The sequence below is a fragment of the Haliotis rubra genome, unplaced genomic scaffold (genome assembly GCF_003918875.1).
Source record: "Haliotis rubra isolate DU_JTF1 unplaced genomic scaffold, ASM391887v1 Scf208, whole genome shotgun sequence".
Taxonomy (NCBI): Eukaryota; Metazoa; Mollusca; class Gastropoda; order Lepetellida; family Haliotidae; genus Haliotis; species Haliotis rubra.
Genome location: NW_025766092.1, coordinates 842,580 through 866,876, shown reverse-complemented (window position 1 = coordinate 866,876; position 24,297 = coordinate 842,580). Strand labels below are relative to the sequence as shown.

The 24,297-nt window shown below is 37.4% G+C and overlaps 1 pseudogene; it reads left to right on the top strand.

The window, feature by feature from the left end:
- LOC124276329 overlaps positions 1 to 24,297 on the top strand; it is a 97,533-nt pseudogene that overhangs the window by 42,776 nt on the left and 30,460 nt on the right.

Sequence of the window (24,297 nt, the reverse complement as noted above, 5' to 3'; positions counted from 1 at the left end):
AGCGTCATTTACACTCTAATCTATCTGTGTACAATGTATGTCAAATTACGAACACAAGAATTTCATAACAATTATGGACATGAATACTGCTATCATTATACACTGTATTGGCTTTGAGGGGCATCATTAAGACACATTGTATTGTCTTCAAACACTGGATGACAAAGTAACTAAGAATTATGACAGCCAGTGGCCAGATAACATAACAGATAAAATAGAAGTTGTTTATCTGGCTGGTGATCTACATGAACTCTTAAAACAAGGACTAGTCAGAGGCGGTACACTGGGTCTGAGAGCCGAATCCATTTTGCCCAACAGCATGGTGTCTCAGTGGGCTGGTACTATAAAACTGGGATTAGTCTGGACTAGTAATGCAGCCGCACATGCTCATGTTATCAATCACTGGTTTGTTTAGTTTAGACCAAACATTTACATATTGGATTTTCCAGGGTAATAATGTCCACCATGTTGTATGCGCTTAGAGCAGGTCCCTGCAGCATGGAGTTCAGTGTTATATAAGTGGCCAAATATTGTATTGCTTCAGTATTGCTGATCTTTTGATAATTGTCATTTAAACAGCATTTAGTCACATCAACTCTCTCTTTTTAGATATGGAAAATGTTAGGAAAAGTTAAGAATATAAACAAGGAGATATTTTAATAAAAATATTGCTTCCAAAATTTGGTCAATTGGGCTTATTCTTGGATTACTGCCAAAATACCCTGTATTCTTTAAATATTGTAGTTGATCCAGTGGAATTATTACGTTTTATTAACTAATACTTGATCCATGGACACTTGCTGTTGGTTGAAGAATAAGACTCCTTTTCTGTGAATTATAATGAATTTTTAAGTTTGTATTGGTAATCCTTCTGTAGAACTAACGCACACACTTTGGTTTCACGAATGTATTATTTAAAAGATTAAGCCATCAATAACTGTTTCAAGATAGTTTGGTTAATGGATGACGAGTTATTATTTGCTCAGGGGATCATATTACACATGTAAGATAATTGATTTATTTCTCTTCGTCGTATGATCATTGCAGATGGAAGTTGGGGAGTTTTGAGTTTTGTTTTGTATACACCTTGTGTCGAGGTGTTTTTGCATAATACATGTAGGTGATAAAATTTAACTGTTTCCCGTAGCTTAATGACATTACCGCAAGCACATAGCACCAGAATGTCAATGAATCTGTACTGAAATTAGCAAGGTACTCCTGTTACGATACTGCCTGGTGAATGTCTGGTCCAGACAGGATATTTTATAGACCGCCATCTTGTAGGTGGAATATTCATAAACAAACAGGAAGAAACAGATACACTATCTGGTTATAAAAAGCATCCACAGTAATCTGACCTTATGTTTGTGATTTCATTTCATTTCATTTTCATTATGTTTTATTAATTTCATTCAAAATTTCATTTCAATATTGGTCAAATTAATTTAGCAGATCGTACCAACTTACTGAAATTTAAAGTTACCAAGAAGAGATTAGCTTTAAACATACTTGTAGGTAGGGGAATAGATACATATAAAACATTATGTGACATACTGTAACTCACAAAAGGTCATGTTTGATGTAGTTTGCCAGTTGTGTGTCAACATATTATTTTCATAATCAAAATGGCAGACATCCTGAAACAGACTGGTTCATTAAATTGTTGTGTGGGTGAAAAAACGTTCAAGGCTTATACTTATATTAATTCCAGAAACATATATTGAAATATATTATTTCTGGTGCAAAAATAGTTTCAGATACTATTTCTGCTAATCACTGCCTTAAGAAAATTTCAGCTATAATATATTCACCAACAGATCTGTAGGAGTACGTCTGAGTTGCATTTTATTTAACAAGACTTCAGTTTGCATTGAGGAAATATGGAATCAGCCTTTTAAATTACAGAATTCTGTGACTAAAGATTTTGTAACATATGCTTATGATAAGACTCTCCGTACTCCTTTGAGTTTTGTCATTTTAGTGAATATATTGTCAACAATGCATTTCTGACACCTGTGGTATTAACAGATCAAGAAAAAAAGGTTGTGCATTTCAGACACCTGTCATATTAATATATCTTGTAATAAGATTGTGCATTTCGGACACCAGTGCTATTGATACTTCTTGTAATAAGATTGTATATTCCAGACACCTGTGGTATTATTTGACTTGGAGTCCATTTGTAACACTTTTCATATTAGCATCAGTGCAGCTCTATTGACTCTAGTGATTTAGTGGAACCTCATAAGTAAACTGACTGAAGAAAGTGATAGTGAAAGAGATGGGTTGATACTGAACAGATTGCACTTAGAATATAAATATTAAACACTCTGGTAAAGTACAACCTTCAGCTTAGTTTGTTTGTTGTTGATACTGAACAGACTGCACTTAGAATATAAATATTAAACACTCTGGTAAAGTACAACCTTCAGCTTTGTTTGTTTGTTGTTGATACTGAACAGACTGCACTTAGAATATAAATATTAAACACTCTGGTAAAAGTACAACCTTCAGCTTTGTTTGTTTGTTGTTGATACTGAACAGACTGCACTTAGAATATAAATATTAAACACTCTGGTAAAGTACAACCTTCAGCTTTGTTTGTTTGTTGTTGATACTGAACAGACTGCACTTAGAATATAAATATTAAACACTCTGGTAAAGTACAACCTTCAGCTTTGTTTGTTTGTTGTTGATACTGAACAGACTGCACTTAGAATATAAATATTAAACACTCTGGTAAAGTACAACCTTCAGCTTTGTTTGTTTGTTGTTGATACTGAACAGACTGCACTTAGAATATAAATATTAAACACTCTGGTAAAGTACAACCTTCAGCTTTGTTTGTTTGTTGTTGATACTGAACAGACTGCACTTAGAATATAAATATTAAACACTCTGGTAAAGTACAACCTTCAGCTTTGTTTGTTTGTTGTTGATACTGAACAGACTGCACTTAGAATATAAATATTAAACACTCTGGTAAAAGTACAACCTTCAGCTTTGTTTGTTTGTTGTTGATACTGAACAGACTGCACTTAGAATATAAATATTAAACACTCTGGTAAAGTACAACCTTCAGCTTTGTTTGTTTGTTGTTGATACTGAACAGACTGCACTTAGAATATAAATATTAAACACTCTGGTAAAGTACAACCTTCAGCTTTGTTTGTTTGTTGTTGATACTGAACAGACTGCACTTAGAATATAAATATTAAACACTCTGGTAAAGTACAACCTTCAGGCTTGTTTGTTTGTTGTTGAACATAACACTCAGCAATACTGTTACTGTGTACGTGTACTTGGACAGGACGTAGTCCTATACAAGCTTTATGTCAGGCTGTTATGGCGGCAGTCTGTAAATAATTGGGTCTGGATCAGACAATCCAGAGATCAACAGAATGATCATCGGTCTCCACAATTGGGTGTGCAGCAACAATATGACAGGTTGTATATGGACAACATGTCAGGGAGTATTTGGACAATATGTCACAATGTGTAAGGATGATATTGTCAGGGAGCTTATGGACAAATGTCAGTGAGCGTATGGACAAAATGTCAGGGAGTGTATGGACAATATGTCAGGGTGTGCATGGACAATATGTCAGAAAGTGTCTGGACAATATGTCAGGGAGTGTATGGACAAAATGTCAGGGAGCGTATGGACAAAATGTCAGGGAGCGTATGGACAATATGTCAGGGAGCGTATGGACAATATGTCAGGGAGTGTATGGACAAAATGTCAGGGAGTGTATGGACAAAATGTCAGGGAGCGTATGGACAAAATGTCAGGGAGTATGGACAATATGTCAGGGAGCGCATGGACAATATGTCAGGGAGTGTATGGACAAAATGTCAGGGAGTGTATGGACAAAATGTCAGGGAGCGTATGGACAAAATGTCAGGGAGTGTATGGACAATATGTCAGGGAGCTCATGGACAAAATGTCAGGGAGCGTATGGACAAAATGTCAGGGAGCATATGGACAATATGTCAGGGTGTGCATGGACAATATGTCAGAGAGTGTATGGACAATATGTCAAGGAGCATGTGGACAATATTTCAGGGTGTGTAAGGACAATATGTCAGAGAGTGTATGGACAAGATGTCACGGAGGGTCGACAATATGTCAGAGAGTGTTGACAATTATATAATTTCAGAGTGTGTGTGGACAATCTGTCAGGGAGTGTGTGGACAATATGTCAGAGAGTGTATGGACAATATGTCAGAGAGTGTTGACAATTATATAATTTCAGAGTGTGTGTGGACAATCTGTCAGGGAGATTGTGGACAATATGTCAGGGTGTGCATGGACAATTATATATTTTCAGATTGTGTGTGAACAATCTGTCAGGGAGTGTATATACAATATGTCAGGGAGTTTGTGGACAATATGTCAGGGAGTGTGTGGACAATATGTCAGAGTGTATGGACAATATGTCAGGGAGTGTGTGGACAATATGTCAGAGTGTATGGACAATATGTCAGGGAGTGTATGAACAATATATCAGTGTGTGTTGACAATTATATAATTTCAGAGTGTGTGGACAATATGTCAGGGAATGTGTGGACAATATGTCAGGGAGTGTATGAACAATATGTAAGCGTGTGTTGACAATTATATAATTTCAGAGTGTGTGGACAATATGTCAGGGAGTGTGTGGACAATATGCCAGGGAGTATATGGACAATCTGTCAGGGAGTGTATGGACAATCCATCAGGGAGTGTATGGACAATCTGTCAGGAAGTTTGTGGACAATCTGTCAGGGAGTGTGTGGACAATATCTCATGGTTTGTATTGACAGTGAATCAGGGCAGCAGACCCAATAGTGTTGTAGCCACACATGACACTGAGGTGAGACCTGCTGTAAAGAGAGTCCTTAGATTGAGTTACTGACACGGGAATTCCCCAAGAAGCGCACAAATGATTATCTTCCATCTTTTATTCATACAGACTAATCAGTCAGAAAATGTCCTGTTGTTGTGATGAAATGTTATCAACAATCATGCATGGAAAATAATATTGTTGATGAATGAAATATGATACATATTTCCTTCAACTAATCTAATGATCTTGTAAATTTGAACTGTTGTCCTAATATTACCGGTATTATTGATTTTACTGTATCACAATACAGAGAGACTGAGTGTGGGATGCAAGTTTTTGTGTGTCTTTTTGATGAGCTTTCGAGCTTATTCACAGCTAACAATTGTCATCCATTTGCTTCATATTTCATTGTACAGCACTTCTCACTGCCTATCAAACTAGGTGTTCACATGCAGGAATTACTGTTTGAATATTCGTACAGCAGGTAGTAACTAAATGTAAAATGAAGACTGTATTCAACCCCAAGTCCCTCTGCAATTGTGTCTTGGACTGTGGATCAGCTTATCTGAAGTTGATGATTTGCACACAAAACAAGAAACCTAGTAATTTATATACAATTATTGTTTATTCTCAAAACCGTTGTTATTTTTCTTCCAGTTTTACACTTATGCTTACCCTGAAGTTGAGAAGGTGTTTCATTGCTGTATATTCCAACTAATAACTTGATGTAAATCCAAATGCAAAAGGACATTCAAATACTTTTATTTTTTATATTTGATCTCCTGTTATGTGAACCTCTTCCCTTTAGTTTTAGCAGCTTCGGGGGATGTAGTGTTCCATAAATACGACAGCTCACGCCATTGTCACTCATCATTTATTTAGAAAATGCTGCCATTTTCTTCTTACTTCATGTGACTATCTCAATCTAAAATACTATTTTCCTAAAGCAAGATGTTTATGCAAAACTAATTAACACTGTAAGCCGCTACTGAAACATCTTTTTGTGACAATTTCTGAATTAGCAATCATATCTTTGATTAACAGCAAAGTAGCTAATCAATAAAATGTATGTTACATAACACTCCTGCCTCAGCGCATGTTTCTGTAACTGTCTGTGAGGGAAAGTTTTGAAAACAAAAAATACAGGCCAGGGCCTAGATTTACGAAGCTCTATTAGCGCTAAGATAGTCGTAAGTGCATACATTAACATTAACTTATGACTATCTTAGCACTAAGAGAGCTTTGAAAATCTAGGCCCTGAAGATAAGTAGATATTTAAAAAATGTGCAAGAATAATTTTTACTAAATAAAGTGTCTGTTTATTTCGTATTATAAAATGGATATTCTGGCATTGAAAAAAATTACAACCCTTCCTAAAAATGATTACTCCCAAAAAGTGATATTCCTACTCTCACTGGCAGACATAAAAGTGTTGCATTTTGCATCCTGGAGTATAATGTAGTGTTATCTTTCTTTTGTTGCCAGACGACCACAGCCGAGTGATACTGTGGGATTTACCGCCTCATATTAAAAATGACTACATCAACTCAAGTTTCATTGACGTGAGTATAACAGCCTTTTCTGATTTATTAAAAATACAGATTCCACAATTTGCAATTGTCATTTGAGATACTTTGTTGCTGGAACACTTTGCATGTAAAACCTAATGTTGTTTGAAACTGCACCCTGCTTTTTAATAGCCCTTTTATTCACGTTTCCGTAGCGTGTGTTGGAATTCCTTTGAGAAACTAGGTAACTCGTTGAAATAAAAGGCACGTGAACGCACAGACGTATCACTTACAGGATCAAATGATTGTTTATTTTCCTAAATATTTGTAAAAATAGAGCAGGAATCAAATTCTCATTATCGACAGAGCAGAAAATCAATCTTGTATGTTTTTGGACAAATTCATCTCGGATTTCATAAAGCATGTTAGCGGTGTGTGAGTGGTGATATTTCATAGCAGACTGGGACTAATCCCTGATGGCCGATGTTGTACTGCAATCATGCTGCTATCCAATATCCTGTTTACAAGACTGTTGCATGAAGTGAACAGGAAGTCTATGATATATTACCTATACGTCTATTGCCACACAACTCAACTAGTCAACCATATCACTCGTAGGAGAGTTTCGTACATTTTGCTAATGGGCAACATCTTAAGTTACCTGCTGCATCTTTCAGGTCCGTGCAGGGTGCACAGTTTTTATGAAGCATTAGCGACTTGGATAGTGATTCTGGCTGCTAAATAAATTCTAAAGTAATCCTTTATAAGTACGGACCTTTCCAATACAACTGGCTGATTCTACATGGACAGATTGTTTTGATGAAAAGATCAATGAATGTTCATAAAATGTTGAATTACAGTCTGTAATATAACAGTTTTAATAAATCTGTGAATAACGATCTTCTAAGGATATAGCAACTCTTATTAATTATTCTTTCTTCTTACTGATCATCCAGCCATAGCTGAAAGTACTTGAAACTGAAAATCTATGGAATATATTATATATGACCCAGCTTCACCATTATTGATTTTTTCGTATTTTGGAAATACCTGATATAGATAATGATATTCCCAATTTTGTTATCGGTATAACTATATATATGACCTATATATATATATAACCAATCAAAATGCTCTTCTCTTTAGAACTTGTTTATGCAAAGATATAATTATATTGTCTAGATTATCAAGGTCAGGAACATGTGATGCAACAGCCAATTAATCCTGCAGCTAAATAGGACTATACTGTTTGTGCTGTGCTGATGCCAGTGGTGGCCATGTTTTTACATTGAGACGACATACTGTCACACATATTGAGGCATATTCCAAGTCGATAATGACACTCACCTACTGGATGAAATAACAAAATAAGTCGCATAACATGTTTCCAAGTCATTTCATACAAATGTTGACACATTAATTTTTCATCTCTGTAAACAAGCATGAAGGAAAATCAATCCCTTGATAATCAATTAATGTCTCAATGCATTTGATCTTATCTTGTATCGTATTGATAGATATAGATTCTCTTCACATTCCAATCAATGTGTATTGATTTGTATTGTCTGAAACTATCTTACCCTGAAAATAATATTTCTCATGGGATATTAATGTTACAACCCCATAAGCCTTTATATGTGCTTCAGTTCACAGTGTCATGACATCAGTGAATCACGGTGTGATGATATCAGTGAATCACGGTGTCATGATGTCAGTGAATCACGGTGTCATGATGTCAGTGAATCTCAGTGAATGACAGTGTCATGATGTCGTGAATGACACGGTGTCATGATGTCAGTGAATGACGGTATCATGTGTCATGATGTCAGTGTCAGTGAATGACGGTGTCATGATGTCAGTGAATCACGGTGTCATGATGTCAGTGAATGACGGTGTCATGATGTCAGTGAATCACAGTGTCATGATGTCAGTGAATCATCGGTGTCATGATGTCAGTGAATGACAGTGTCATGATGTCAGTGAATGACAGTGTCATGATGTCAGTCAATGATGTGTCACAGGATATCAGTGTCATGATGTCAGTGAATGACAGTGTCAGTGTCATGATGTCAGTGAATCATGGTGTCATGATGTCAGTGAATCACAGTGTCATGTGTGAATGATGTCAGTGAATGACAGTGTCATGATGTCAGTGAATGACAGTGTCATGATGTCAGTGAATGACAGTGTCATGATGTCAGTGAATCACAGTGTCATGATGTCAGTGAATGACAGTGTCATGATGTCAGTGAATGACAGTGTCATGATGTCAGTGAATGTCACGGTGTCATGATGTCAGTCAATCACGGTGTCATGTCAGTGAATGACAGTGTCATGATGTCAGTGAATCACAGTGTCATGATGTCAGTGAATCACAGTGTCATGATGTCAGTGAATGACAATGTCATGATGTCAGTGAATGACAGTGTCATGATGTCCTTCAATCATAGTGTCATGACATCAGTGAATCACAGTGTCATGATATTTACAGTGAACTGGAATGAGTGAAACAGTGAGGTATTAATACTAACACACACCTGTATTATGACTTCATGATGCACTTTGTAAAGTAGAAGATATGGAGTCTCAATCAGTGAAGAATAAATCTCAAGCTCTCCATGACAAGGAATAAGATATAAGAAATATTTTTATGTCATTTATGACCCCCTGGTTGCCAAGCTTTTTACTGACTCACATTTTCATAACATTTGAAAAGTGAAAATTGTGCAAGAATTGTGTTTGATCTACCTTCGTATATAAAATTGCACAGCTTTATAGAATATGAAATCTGATTGTGTAAATTCAAGTAAATATACTTACTTGAAAAGTAAACACTATTAAATGTTTTCCGATTTTTTGTTAAAAACAGTAAATTTCTCCACTTTTTATTGTACACCATAAAAGGCACTGTTTGTGAAGTTTATTTTTTGGCATCTTTAGGGAAAGTGGGAGCAAACAAAATACTGCCTGATATCTGAACGACACAACAATAAATCAAATAGACTTGTATGCTTATGTGTGACATTACACATCCAGTATAAAAAGGGTTTGCCATAAATGATGAAAACTCCTCAATGGCGTCAAATGAACATGCATAAAGATAAGGGCGCATAACTCCAGTATGCTTAACACAAGGTCATTTCAATTGGCTGTGGATGAGGACACTATTTTTTGCAATGTTTTGTTTTTGGTAAACCAAACTATTCTTGTATAGTGGTCCACATTGTAACCAGATACATTTTTGTAGTATCACAAGTGATGAAATGATACAAAATCACAAAAGAGGCACTGGTAATAGCAAAATGGATGGCCCTATCTAATATATAATTTAGCTCTTCGATTCTGATATTCTCCTGTTTTAGTAGATGCATTATGAATAATGCTGCAGCATTATTAGCAGAGTACCTATCTTATCTTCAAATTTAATGAATTTACAGAAAATATCACACCATTTTAATTGACGTCATTGCTTTTTTTATGCATTTTGCAACGTCAGAGAAAGACGATATTGGCATGTTGATTAAGTATATTTTTCCATGCAAAATATGAACAATCTTGGTTTGCCAGTCAAATTTTGACACTCTTTTGACAGAACATAAAATGACTGGTTTTACCAACTGAATAATGTCCTGAAAAGATAAACAGTTAGATAGTTAATATGGACAAAACATGCACATATTCAACATGAGTAATATATATATCAAAATGATTATTTCAAAGCATATATCAGAATATGACTTTACCTTGTTTTGGACAGTTCTCTTCATGATCATATAATGAAATATTGCTCCTATCACAATAATGCTCTACAATTTGCCATGGTTTATATTTTTGTATTCAATTCTTGTAGAAATATAGTTAACATTTTATATTCTATCATCACAATACATGTATAACGTTTTTGTGAGTCAGTCTATGCACCCACACTGAGTCAGTGTGTTCAGATCTTGTTAATGAAATTTTCTCTTATAAATAATGTTTAACTTTGATTAAACCAAATGGGAAGCATATAATGAAGAGAATAGTTCATGTATCTGTCATCAAGAGTTGTGAAAAGCATGATATTTTCACGAATATTTATGTTTTCATGTCACTCAATAACAGGTACATCATATTTCACTAGACACATGAAATATCCCCTATATGTGAACAAATAAAAACATGATTCACTTTCTTCTGTTTTACTTACAAGATTAATTGTAATTGCTGTTAAGTCACCTGTTTAACTAAATAGAGACAACTACACGAGGTCTCATTGCATACGAATTATATGAAATGAGTGTTCTTCCTATGTTATCTGACCGAGCGAAAAGCGAGGTCAGAAACCATAGGAAGGTCATGAGTTTCGTATAATTCGAATGTTATGAGACTGAGTGTGGTATTTTATTTATTACCCACGTCTTACATGCATTAAATTGACAAAATAGCGTATTTTTGTTATTGTTATGGTTTCAAACCGAAACCGATTTCATAAAGAGGTTGCGGAAGAATGTTGTTCTGTAGTTCACTTTTGCATGACGTCACACTGTATTGACGTCATTACGTCATTCTCGTCAACTCCATTGGTAACCGACGTCAAGATGCATGTCAGTTGTCATCGCCTCGTATAGCACCCCTTTTCTTGGTTTGCAGTTGCTTAACTCGGCTGACATCACTGGTGGAAACATTGCGTTTATGTTTTTCGACTATAATGTCTCAGTTCGACTCTCAATTAAACAGCGATATGGCAACGTTCGCAATGTTTACATTCCCACAATGCATCTAAGTTGTAGAATGAATGAATTCACGTGTTTGTTATGAATGAACAAGTAGTTCCGTCACAACATGGCCTAATTGAGAGGTCATCGGTTATCCAATCAAACCGTTAGAATTAGTATGCAACTACCCATACGTTGACCATGTGGGTAATAAAGTAGCAATATTGAATATGACACATCAACTACACACATGTTGCAGTTATGCCTACTTTCTTCTTCTTTTTGCACTTATAAAAAGGTTGAAATATGATGTACTATGATAAATGAGTCAATTTCTTATGTAAATATGGTTCAAACAAACGAAAACTTTTAAAAGATAAAAATAACTCATAGCCATCATCCATGTATGATATGATATTGAACTCGGCAAATGTAGGCAATTGAAATGTATAAGCTATTCAAAATAATCCATCAAAATTTTTAAACCATAAGCAGGAGGACAGGATTGTGGTGTTAACTCCTAATCAAAAGAACTTCACCGCAAAGAAATTACCTATACAACAATGTTGATGACATCACTAAATGGGGACTGATCTTTTCCAAAATGATTAGTACACTGGAATTGGTACTCATGATTTTGTGAGGGACCTCTCCTTGATTCGGGATTGTTTTGTACATAAAGTTTTTATGTAAATAATTGTTATTTGTGTTCATTATTTCATTGTAACTACCGGGTAAGAGAAATAGTGAGAAATGCTGATAATTGCTGTTGTCACTGTACATGATTTTGTGACAGTATATATTTTTAACTTCCTGATGCTCGCTACAGTTCTCTTTCTATACATATTCTAACAGTATTGATCCAGTGTATGCAACTAATAGATGAATGAATCTCTCTCACAATGCTTCATTCAATATTTGTTTGCTTACATTTTAAACAAGCACAGCAGTTGTTTTCACACCTACATTATTTTCTTGATTTCTTCTTCTTGCTATTTGTTACAAGCACCATTATGTGATCCTAAACTGTATGAGGGGTTCAATGACGTAACTGTCCCAGATGAGGGTGGAATATATGTGATGTAATAAGAACCAGCCTACGAGAAGACACTATCCACTATGGTGGAATTCTGACTTTGGTGACTGTGTTTGTGTGTTTTCCATCAGCAACATTCTAAAATTATCATTGAACTTAGTAATAGTGTTTGTACATAACTGATATTTACATTTCAAAACAACCCACAAATAACTCTGTGAATGGCGATTTCATAATGTGTAAAAAGTGGCGACCTTTACGAGCTACCTACTTTTCAGAGGTCATTTTCAGCAATTTTGCTTTGACTAAAATGACACTGGATGATATCAAGATTCAGAAAATTTCTTGCAGAATATAAACTTTTAAATGTATTTGTGATGTGTGTTGAATTATATTTGACTTCAAAGCTAAGGTGTAAAAGAAGGGACATATATATCCCTCTGGCATCAAGGGTGTTAAACAATACAATGTTAGAGGTCCATTCATATACTTTTCACCACCATTGTGCCTTTTATGTCCACTGGAACCAGAGGAGATAATCCAGTCTGATTATTCTCCAACGTTATATGTTTGCTTCAGCCTCATGTTTGTTGACATGGCCAAAGATCTGTGTCATCCAGACACAATACTGCGCCATCAGCCATGTCACATTCTGAATCACCCAATTCTCATTAGTGGCCACTGACAATAAGTGTGGGATACTAGGAACCTAACCAATCATGGCATCTCAAAATGGTCTCCTGGGTAGTATTGTCTGTTGTGGTATCACACACATGAACCCATCAGTGCTGTGATGATTGTAACTACCATATTCCCTTACGGCTGTCATGGCTCTGAGAACATTATGTGAAATGAGACCCAGGTGATCAAATAACAAAGAATGAATACAAGCTGTAAGGTTTTTTCATCAGTTGAACAATATTTTATATTTGTGGCGTATATTTTTGTTTCATTGCTCAGGTCATAGTTAATATGCTGTTGAACATGTGTGCCTGTTTGAGGTCCAAACACATAAGGCAATGTTGCTGTTGAAATATTACCAACATATACTCAGCTTCATGCTTCAAGTGTGTTTGGGTGGTCAAGTGGTTAAAGCATTTGCTCATCACACTGAAGACCCAGGTTTGATTCCCCCATGGGTACAACGTGTATAGTCCATTCTGGTGTCCCCGGACATGATATTGCTGCAATATTGCTAAAAGTGGCGTAAAACCAAACTCACTCACTCATTCATGCTCTAAGTGATCATGCAGATAATAACAGATGAAGGTTGGAAAAACACATTGCATATTCTACTTCCAAGACTGCATTTCACTTGCAGCTAAAATGAATCATTTTACCCCAACATTGCCACATTGGCTGTTACTTGTCATGTATTGTATATACTTGGGTTGTGGTCAGGCATGTTTCGCAGAGCTTGTTCCATCAACTTCATTCTTGCACTTTTCATTGTTTATAATTGTCCTCATCCATGTGACAGTGTAAAAAAAAAAATCAAGTCAGCATGACATTGGCCTGATAAATGTTGTCAACATTGTCAACAAATTTAACTTATCGATGCCTTTGGCATATTTTTGTATTTGACAGAGCATACGTAACCGAAATGAACTACAATAATGAGGTTGTGTTCTTTCACAATATTTGACAGTACACTTGATTGACAAGCATTGTTCTGGACTGTGTCAGAACCTGCCGCATTGTTGCAAAAGACAAAAAAATTGTTATTTACTGGAAGAGCTTGAAATGTGAGATGACGTTCTTGAAGCACAACTAACTCTGTCCTTTCATGTTCCCAGGGCTATTACCTGACAAAGGAGTACATCGCTGCTCAAGGTAGGTGGTCTAGTATTGATGAACATATTGTGCAGTTGGAATTCTTCCTTGATGGTTGGGGCTTGAGAGACTCCTAAAGGGCAGCGTAAACACTCACAAAGTTTGCTATCTAACTGAAGACAGTGACATATTTTGTTAAACCAAGCAACAAATGGCAGTATGTGACATATGGATAAAACTTTGACTGTTATTGTGTTATGATGACAAAAAAACATCCACACAAAAAAATAAGACGAAAGAAAATCAATCATCCAATGACAGAAACATAAACACCCACATGGTTTGCCATCTAACTGAGAAACTGTGGCATATTTCGTTCGTTCATTTAAGGGATCGTTCATAATTAATGGCTAGGGAGTAGATGATGATTTTTATGGAGAAGCCCATACAATGTGAATGACCCCCTAAAATTTACCCCCTAATAATACACGCAACCCCTGCATGTCATGTACAAAATCAATATAAAAGAAGGAATGAAACCCCCACCCATACATAATGTTTTAATATTTTATGTATGCTGACCCCTACCACTCCAGAACAAAATGGGTGATACATGTACCACCACACCCTTAAAATCGTCTTCATCCCCCTAGCCATAAATTATGAATGGTCCCTTAACAATATACAGCACGCAATGTCAATAAACTTCATGTACACTGATTACCGATTCATGGGCTGCTAAAATCGACGCTTTGATCGATTCAATGAGCATAGCCTTCCCGGTACTTGCAATGCAATGTTATGGCTGAATAAACACGGTGCGCTTCACTCGGAGGCTCTGACGAATTACAAAGAAAACAGGATTATCAAACATACAATTGGAAATTCCCAAACATGCCCAAACATGTTCATACAAAAACATTTTAACACTATGTAACCATCATTTATAACAATTATTTAGACCATTTAAACATAAACGGCCTACTGTATACAGTTTTCACTGTGGAATAACTTAAACCAATAATGTAAGACACTGACATTCCTATTTATATATAAAGGGTACCTCCCAAGTTTGCCTCATAGATAAATATCTGTAGATGATTTGGCATTAATGTGCAAATACGTCTGCAAAATTTGAATTCTTCCAAATTCAGAACATTTCACAATACCCCACTTCACCATACATCATAGTAGAGGTAACAAAAGTGTTGAAAAGTAGACACAAGGTTTTCAATGAAAAGTTGTAACAACTGACATTTTTTAAGTAAAGCATTCATAGCTTTAAGACCTTTGCCTGCTAGAGTTCTATTAGCTTGTGTAAAGGAGCCTGTGTAGGAAAGCACTATATTTCCTCTGGTCAAAGCACTATATTTCCTCCGGTCGAATCTTCCCTCCTTTACGAAAAAGCATAATTTTACTTTTGTCTACATTAACGTTAAGGCTCCGGTCTGTGCAATAATTGGTGAGCGTATTAAGTGATAGCTGTAAACCTCCAGGTGATTCGGATATGAGCACCATATCGTCAGCTAATAGTAGTATAAAAAGGTTAATATAGTCAAGCAGCAATCCCGCGTCGATATTTTCCTGTAGTGCTACTTCAATATCTTCATGTATAGGGAGAAAAGAATCGGTGACATTACTCCCCCTTGTTTAATAAGAAAGAAGAAGAGATACATAGAAAGAAGCCAAATTGTGTTTAACACATGATTTCACAGTGTCATACACAGACACGATAATTTTCCATAGTCTACCTCTGATGCCCACCAGATTTGAAAGCAAAGTGAGCATCAGAGATGATGTTGTATTTTTCACACCATGAAACAAGTCTCGCAGTTAATACCGAAGTAAAGAGTTTTGAAAAGCAGCTGTTTATGGTGATTCCCCTGAAATTACTTTCATCTTAAAGTTCTAAACAAGCGAAGAAGATAAACACTCTACTATAACAATGTTTTGAAAAGAAATCTATCTACTCCCGACATGGATTATGCTTCCCGGCACCGTATCTTTAGCTTTGGCAGTCCTCCCCTACTCCCTTGGAATTAGCTCTCCCGGGAAATCCGAAATATACATTTTAGCCTTCCCAGGACATCTGAAAAATAAATTTTAGCCTTTCTGGCACGACACCCATGTACCCTTGTCATAGCATACTTACAAAAATATCCACCCTCCATCCCCATCAACCACCAAAAAATGTGTGAACAAAAGAGAATCAATTATCACATGACACCACCTTTGTCTGAAACAGAAAATACGAGATTTATTTGAAACCTTTCCTATATAAATAGTTATCTTCCAGCTTCGACCAGTGAAGATCCAGGCTAGCTTTTCTCGAAACGTTTGTAGCCCTACAAACTTCTTAAGCCCATCCTTAACACATTGGCTACTATCAAAGTTAAGAATCCTTAGGGCTACGAATGTTTCGAGAATAAGGGCCCAGGTTAGAATTAGTCTTCATTATAGCTAAAATACTTGGAATTATCATGAAACAGCCCTCCCATTATCAGAAATTTGCGGGCTTCTGCAAATGATATTGGACCGCTCAACCTTAACGACGGGCCACTATCAGTTCTGTTGTCAAGTTGACGTCTTAATGGGTGCGTCGGCTTATTCGACATTGCCTTTGGACAGGCAGATATTGTGGGTCAAACATGTCAAAGCAACCCGAATTCCTGCTTTAAATAGCTGTAATATTGGCTTTCTTGTTGGTGCTGACCTTAACAATTGCAATATTAACATTGTTGTTGGACCAAAACCGAATACTGACATAGTTTGACATGTTGCAGGCTATGGTCTTGTCAAAAGCCAAGGTCGAATATCATCACCTTCTGTTGTGACGTCACTTGAATTGTTCGATGACGTAATTGCATTCGGGTAGTCAACCCCGTCAGAAGTTGGTTTTGAGTAAATTTACAGTCAAATTCCTTCATTGTTTCCTTTTTCTTTTCAACACAAAGTCCATGTATTTTAGCAATAATAACGGTAATGCTATATTTGAGGGCATTATCATTTGCAGAAGCCCTCGGTCTTTTTCAACTGCCCTCCTTCGTCGGGCAGTTAATGGATGACCTCAGGCTTCTGCAAATGATAATGCCCTAAAAAATAGCATTACCCTTATAGTAGCCAATGCTTGTCGTAAGAGGCGACTAATGGGATAGGGCGGTCAGACACGCTGACTTGGTTGACACATGTCATCGTTTTCCAGTTGTGTAGATCGATGGTCATGCTGTTGACCACTGGATTGTCTGGTTACAGACTGCCGCCACATAGCTGGAATATTGCTGAGTGCGGCATAAAACACCAACCAACAGTCTTCCAGCTTCATTCTGTAATACAATAAAATGAATCTTGGTGCTACCACAATGTCAACAGTGCATGAAACCTCTTGGCTCCATCATGGAAGGAACAAGAAATACTAATAGCCATAAAAACAATCTTTTGTCACATAATTTCAATAATTTGAATTTTAAAAAGCATCTTCAGGACCTTTTACATGATAACATACATCACCAATTGTTTTGGAACTTGATGAATATTCTGAAATGATGTCTGGTAACCATGGCAATCTTTATAATTGGCAATCAGAATTAACAGGCTGGCAGTCGGTGACTTAGCTACAAAAGACCAATTCTGAAGTTCAGGAATCCATAGTTCCTTCTAATAGGTTACAATAACCAATAGATTAAGGCTAATGTCTTTTGAAACTGATGCTAGCATTTATTTGCAGTCTGGACTTGTGAATGAGCATTTGAATGTCATGTGTTGAAAATGGAAAATGGGATGATTATCATTAAGACAAATGGTCCCTTGTCTGAGTGTACTCAAAATATCATTCCTAATATAACAAATCTTTATGTGCTTGGTGATAAACGACTATTTTCATCCAAAATGCAATACTTCACTTGAATAAAATAACTCATTCTACTGGTTGTAATACATTGGTTCAGAAGGATTTGAAAAAGGAAATCACTTGGACGTTCCACTGCACTGAATACATTTCCTGATAAACGTCCTTCAGACTTTCCACTACACTGAATACATTTCTTGATAGATATCTGTCTTGTTATGATAAGAGTATCTACACTTGAGAAAGAGGGCTTCAGAAAATATCTCCAAAACAGATTCCATAATGATGTTAAAGATGAAAAAGCATGAAAGTTAAATGAACGATTCACTGAAAAACAGTGATAACACCAGGTGGTCACAATAAAAGAGATAACCATTGGCCTACCAGTATTAAATGTTTCCAGGGTCATGTATGATTTTATTGAATATATCGAGGCCTGGCACAGATGTTTGAATGCAGATATTCAGCCAAACTTGCTTTCACATGAAGCTTCGCAAAATAGGCAAGTGTAGTCTCACAGTTGGAGATCAGTCTATCTGCCCTGTGCCCCAGGTGAAGAATCTTGGTGTTGTTTTTCCGTTCTTCAATGTCACCAGAATCACAAGCCCTAACAGCAGCAAGATCAGCAACCTTTCATCTCCGCCGAATAGGAAAAATCCGCCGCTATTTGGGCATTGACACAACCAAACTTTTACTTCAGTCATACATCATCTCACGCCTAGACTACTGTAACTCTCTCGTGTCAGGAGCAGCAGCAATCCAACATCTCCAGCTTGTACAAAACAGAGCTGCCAGGATCATATACAGGACAAAATGTCAGGAACACATCACCCCTGTGCTGAGGTCGTTGCACTGGCTCCCAGTAAAGAGGAGAATACAGTGCAAAATAATTTGCATCACCTACTCAACACTCTATGACATCCATTCACCAGCTTACCTCAAAGACATCATTGAAATCTATCGTCCAAATCGTGTCTTGAGGTCTGAGAAAAGAGGCAGCCTGAAAATGACAGCTACAAAAACATCCATGGCAGACAGAGCTTTCAGTGCTGCTGCACCAGCTTTGTGGAACTCTCTGCCAGTTGAACTGAGATCAGTATCTTCCCTGGAAGCATTTAGGAGCCAACTAAAAACTCATCTTTTTTCTAGCTACCTACTAGTTTCTCCACTTTCTCTGCACAGCGCCACTGAGCAGCACTGGTTGGACATTAGGCGCTTTAACAAATGCATTGTTATTATTATTATTATTATTATTATTATTGACTTTTAAGGTATGAGGGACATTCTGTGCTGTGTTAGTAATAGGAGAGTTTGAGATGTAAAACAGTACTCCAGAGAGGAAGCTGTTGCAGGGAATGGATCCAGAGTACAGTCGAGCACCGTTGTGTCGAACTCTGATAACTCGATATCTCGGTTGTCTCGATATAACATCTCGGTCCCGGCAAAATCCTACATAATTTATCATTATTCAAGTTCTTTTAACTCGATACGGATGTCTCGATATTTCGGATATCTTGATATAATTTCATGGTCCCAACAAGCAAAATTACCTTTTTAACTCGATATTTTCAAAGAAACTTGATATTCACCCACCTTTCATGGGTAAGTATCCCTCTGAACTGAGGTTTTTCGCCACACGTTTACACACGGTACGGCATGAATCAAAGGGATACGGTTGTGTAAACTAATTAGGGCTAATTGAGTTGAAGGTGTCACTTGTTTGTTATTTAATTAGGAATAATTAAGAAGGAATTATTTAAGAAGTACTCACTGTGACGACTAAACACTACGGATAACAGATTATAGTTTCAAATCAAAACATACTGAGAAGCGTAGGGTGGTTGGTTCACATTATACATGTGAGTGAGTGAGTTTACTTTTACGCCACACTCAGCAATATTCGAGCTATATGGCGGCGGTCTGTAAATAATCGAGTCTGGACCAGACAATCCAGTAATCAACAGCATGAGCATCGATCTGCGCAATTGGGAACCGATGACATGTGAAAATCGATGATGTGTGTCAACCGAGCCTGACCACCCGATCCGTTAGTCGCCTCTTACGACAAGCATGGGTTACTGAAGGTTCATTCTAACCCGGACCTTCACGGGTCACATTACACATGAGTGTGCTATATACTCAAGAAAATATGGCAGTTGTAACCACACTGTGTAACTTTTAGGCTGACGATGCAATGCTCAGTGTCCATGCTCTGTGTTATGATATTACTTGACTTTGTTTCAGGGCCCACAAGCAGAACTTTGGCAGCGTTCTGGCACATGATCTGGCAGGAAGGGGTACATTGTGTTGTCATGGCAACTGGACTTTTCGAAAATGCTGCAGTAAGTATTTTAAAGGTTAAAATAGAAATAGCACATTATGCATGTAATATTGGATCCAAGAACAAATTACAGATTTAATGTTGATGAATGAGTTTATTACCCTTCCACCTAGGCCACCCATCCTGATCAATTCTCTCATCTCCTTCCAAATATATCCACTCCCCCCCCCCCCTCCTTATTAACTCAACTTCAGATTTTATCCTAAATGTTTATAAAATCTATGTTTATGTTTTTATTCCAAATAGCCTGGTTATATTCACATTCTGTTCTGGTTAATTGGACCCCAACAGGATGTTGGTCATAAAAAGGTAGTCACAGACACTAACTGTTGTTTTAATTATTCACAATGTCAGGACAAAGGTTGATTCACACATCAACAATGTACACAATGCTGTAATTTTGGGTGGAATAACAGAAAAAGCAACTTCTTTAGTTATGCCTGTCGAAAGAAGCCACTAAAAGGATTGGGAAGTCAGGCTCGCCGACTTGGTTGACACATGTCATCGATTTTCAGTTGTGCAGATCGATGCACATGCTGTTGATCACTGGATTGTCTGGTCCAGACTCGATTATTTACAGACCGCCACCATATAGCTTGAATATTGCTGAGTGCGGCATAAAACTAAACTCACTCACTCACAGTTTTAGTCCTATCATTACAATGTGTTTGGCTGTGGGACAACCAGTTGATATTATGGCTGTGTGCCTGTGTATTATGTTGACAAAATATAACCCATTCTTGAACAATGCTGAAATATTTTGTCTTGATTTTTTAAATGGTCACTCACTCACTCACTCACTCACTCACTCACTCACTCACTCACTCACTCACTCACTCACTCACTCACTCACTCACTCACTCACTCACTCACTCACTCACTCACTCACTCACTCACTCACTCACTCACTCACTCACTCACTCACTCACTCACTCACTCACTCACTCTCTCACCTCACTCACTCACTCACCACTCACTCACTCACTCACTCACTCACTCACTCACTCACTCACTCACTCACTCACTCACTCACTCACTCACTCACTCACTCACTCACTCACTCACTCACTCACTCACTCACTCACTCACTCACTCACTCACTCACTCACTCACTCACTCACTTGTGTAATGTTTGCATGCAACTGACCTCTGCCTGATATATCTGTAGAGCTGTTTAACCACTGTTTTAAGATTTCTGGTACATAGACAAAGCAACCATGTATAAACGTCAGGCAATGAAAACATTTGTCACACACATTTGCAAGACTGCACAGGTTCTTTAGGCCACACCACTGAAATAGGTTTGATATGTTTAATGAATTTCCCCTTTTCAGAAATTGACTTTTGATATTTTGGAAAATTTAAGTCAGGCCAGACCAGTTTTATTTCTTGTTTTACGGATCCGCCGGTCGTACTTTTTCAAGAATAAGAAAAAAAATAATAATTAATTTCTCCCACTCAAAAAGTAAAATCGTAATGTTTGTAATGGCTAAAAATGTAGACTTTCAAGAAAATGTTTTTAGATTGTTTTTTGCCCCATATACACTTCATAAATTGCCAAAAGTAAAATACTTTTAGTATTTAGAAGGAATATTACTTTTCCCTCCTGTCTTTATGTTTTCTGAGGACAAAAATCCATAAAACAATACATAGAATTGATCTGGCCTCATAGTTGCAATAAATTTTGTCACTATACTTGCCTTTCGTTGAAGTTATTAGTTGAGTAAATATGGTAGATCCCTGATTCTGGTCACATATAAAGCTGTTATATATGTGTATCTCTCCCTCAGCAACAATGTGAGAAGTACTGGGATGTCTTCCTCGGTGTGAAGAAGTACGTCCGCCACGGGGACATCCATATATGGAGCCAAGATGCTGTTTTCATGGCACAGCTCAACATCCGGACATTTCGTATACAGAAAGTAAGTTACATCATTTTGATATCAACACCACTGTGGGATCCAGTGTTAGGATCCAGAGATGCAGGAGATGCACATCCCCTTCTTTAGACACATTATGTGTCCACCTGTGTTAGCCGCTGAAGGTCTGGGTGTCAGTTGTACCATGGTCACACTAAGGATCAGTCTACTGGTGTCCTGTGCTTCATATTTCTGTAATGTTGCTGAAAGCAGCACATAACACCACTCACTGTGAACATATGTCTTTGATTTAATGGATGTGTCACTGAAAATAAGATATAACACCAGGTGTTCATGGAAATGGTAAGCCTGTGTATGTATATACGTCTTTGATTAAATCTACACAGCCTTTTTGCTTTTAACACTTAATGAAATTTTTTGGAGGATAATCAGGCTGTGTTGGCATTGGTGTTTTGACAAGCCTTTGCATAAATGTATATGATTATTGCCTTGGTTGTGTTTTGATACACTCACCTTCTGGCAAACACCTGGTGTCATCCCTATTTTGACAGTGATTTATGAACAGATGCTCATGATGAAGTCAGATTTGTACAATTGACTCTGTTTTTAGCAGAGATTTCTTATGTATGTCAAAAGGGTTTTGATCACCTTTATATTATTATCCCCCATTTTGCAGGGGGGTATTAAAATAGACTCTGTCCATCTGTCTGTTCATGCAAATTTGTTTTTTCTGGACCAGAACATAAAAACCGTTCAGTATGTCTTCACCAAACTTGGCACATACATAGGTCTAGTGGTCAACTGGTGCCTTTGGTAGTTTTGGATTTTTGAATAAAATATTTTTTACATTTCCATGGCAACAAGTTGGACTTGGACAGAAATTGGTGGAGGTGCTCTCTTTTCCGAGCAGAACTTTTAAAACTGTTCAATGTTTCTTCACCAAACTTTTACATAGGTCCAGTGGTCAACTGGTGCCTTGTGGTAGTTTTGGATTTCTAAATCAAATATTTTTTTGTGTTTTCATGGCACCAAGGTTGACTTTGACAGAAATTGGTGGTGGTGTTCTTTTCCAAAGAAAATGCTACAATACTCTCTTTCCACTTTGTGGGTATCCAAGAACCTAATGACAAAAATCAATAGTACCAATGGTACATCAAACCGTACATTTGACATAGTCATAACTAGTTGACATATTCATGATGAGTATTTTACCATTGCTGGGGATACTGATGACTTTGTCTTCTTGTATTTATACTTCCTACTGTCAAAGTCCACTGGTGATGAGGTCTGAATCCCACTAGTGATGAGGTTTGAACACCACTGGTGATGAGGTCTGAATCCCACTGATGATGATGTCTGAATCCCACTAGTGATGAGGTCAGAACCCCACTGGTGATGAGGTCTGAATCTCTGTGATGATGAGGTCAGAATCCCACTGGTTATGAGGTTAGAATCCCACCAGTGATGAGGTTAGAATCCCACTGGTGATGAGGTTAGAATCCCACCAGTGATGAGGTCTGAATCCCACTAGTGATGAGGTTTGAATCCCACTAGTGATGAGGTTAGAATCCCACTAGTGATGAGGTTAGAATCCCACCAGTGATGAGGTAAGAATCCCACACTGAATCTCACTAGTGATGAGGTTTGAATCCCACTAGTGATGAGGTTAGAATCCCACTGGTGATGAGGTCTGAATCCCACTAGTGATGAGGTTTGAATCCCACTGGTGATGAGGTCTGAATCTCACTAGTGATGAGGTCTGAATCCCACTGGTGATGAGGTTAGAATCCCCATGGTGATGAGGTTAGAATCCCACCAGTGATGAGGTTAGAATCCCACTGGTGATGAGGTTAGAATCCCACCAGTGATGAGGTTAGAATCCCACCAGTGATGAGGTTAGAATCCCACCAGTGATGAGGTAAGAATCCCACCAGTGATGAGGTTAGAATCCCACTAGTGATGAGGTTAGAATCCCACTAGTGATGAGGTTAGAATCCACTGGTGATGAGGTTAGAATCCACTAGTGATGAGGTTAGAATCCCACTAGTGATGAGGTTAGAATCCCACCAGTGATGAGGTTAGAATCCCACCAGTGATGAGGTTAGAATCCCACCAGTGATGAGGTCTGAATAGTGATGAGGTCCCACCAGTGATGAGGTTAGAATCCCACCACCAGTGATCCCAGGTTAGAATCCCACCAGTGATGAGGTTAGAATCCCACCAGTGATGAGGTTAGAATCCCACTAGTGATGAGGTTAGAATCCCACTAGTGATGAGGACCACTAGTGATGAGGTTCCCACTAGTGATGAGAATCCCACTAGTGATGAGGTTAGAATACCACTAGTGATAAGGTTAGAATCCCACCAGTGATGAGGAATCCCACTAGTG